Below are 930 nucleotides of genomic sequence, written 5' to 3'. Positions count from 1 at the left end.
ATAATGTAATAACTTGTGACGATGTGATATATTATGATAATGTAACAAATGGTCAATAATGTAATAAAATATAAAAATGTAATATATTATGATAATGTAATAATTGTGATATTGTAATAATTGTGATAATGTAATATATTATGATAATGTAATAATTGTGATATTGTAATACTTGTGATAATGTAATATATTATGATAATGTAATAAATTGCAACGATGCTATATATTGTGATAATGTAATATATTGTCAATAATGTAATAATGTGTTATAAGGTCTCAGTCCCCATTATTATTAGGCCTCAGTCCCCATTATTATTAGGCCTCAGTCCTCATTATTATCAGGCCTCAGTCCCCATTATTATAAGGCCTCAGTCCCCATTATTATTAGGCCTCAGTCCCCATTATTATTAGGTCTCAGTCCCCATTATTATTAGGCCTCAGTCCTCATTATTATCAGGCCTCAGTCCCCATTATTATTAGATCTCAGTCCCCATTATTATAAGGCCTCAGTCCCCATTATTATTAGGCCTCAGTCCCCATTATTATTAGGTCTCAGTCCCCATTACTATCAGGCCTCAGTCCCCATTATTATTAGATCTCAGTCCCCATTATTATAAGGCCTCAGTCCCCATTATTATAAGGCCTCAGTTCCCATTTGTATTAGGTCTCAGTCCCCATTATTATAAGGCCTCAGTCCCCATTATTATCAAGCCTCAGTCCCCATTATTATAAGGCCTCAGTCCCCATTATTATTAGGCCCCAGTCCCCATTATTATTAGGCCTCAGTCCCCATTATTATTAGGCCTCAGTCCCCATTATTATTAGGCCCCAGTCCCCATTATTATCAGGCTTCAGTCCCCATTATTATTAGGCCTCAGTCCCCATTATTATTAGGCCCCAGTCCCCATTATTATTTGGCCACAGTCCCCA

Source organism: Oncorhynchus mykiss, chromosome 9 (genome assembly GCF_057628025.1).
Source record: "Oncorhynchus mykiss isolate SJ-2025 chromosome 9, ASM5762802v1, whole genome shotgun sequence".
Classification (NCBI taxonomy): domain Eukaryota; kingdom Metazoa; phylum Chordata; class Actinopteri; order Salmoniformes; family Salmonidae; genus Oncorhynchus; species Oncorhynchus mykiss.
Note: the sequence above shows the minus strand (reverse complement) of the source record.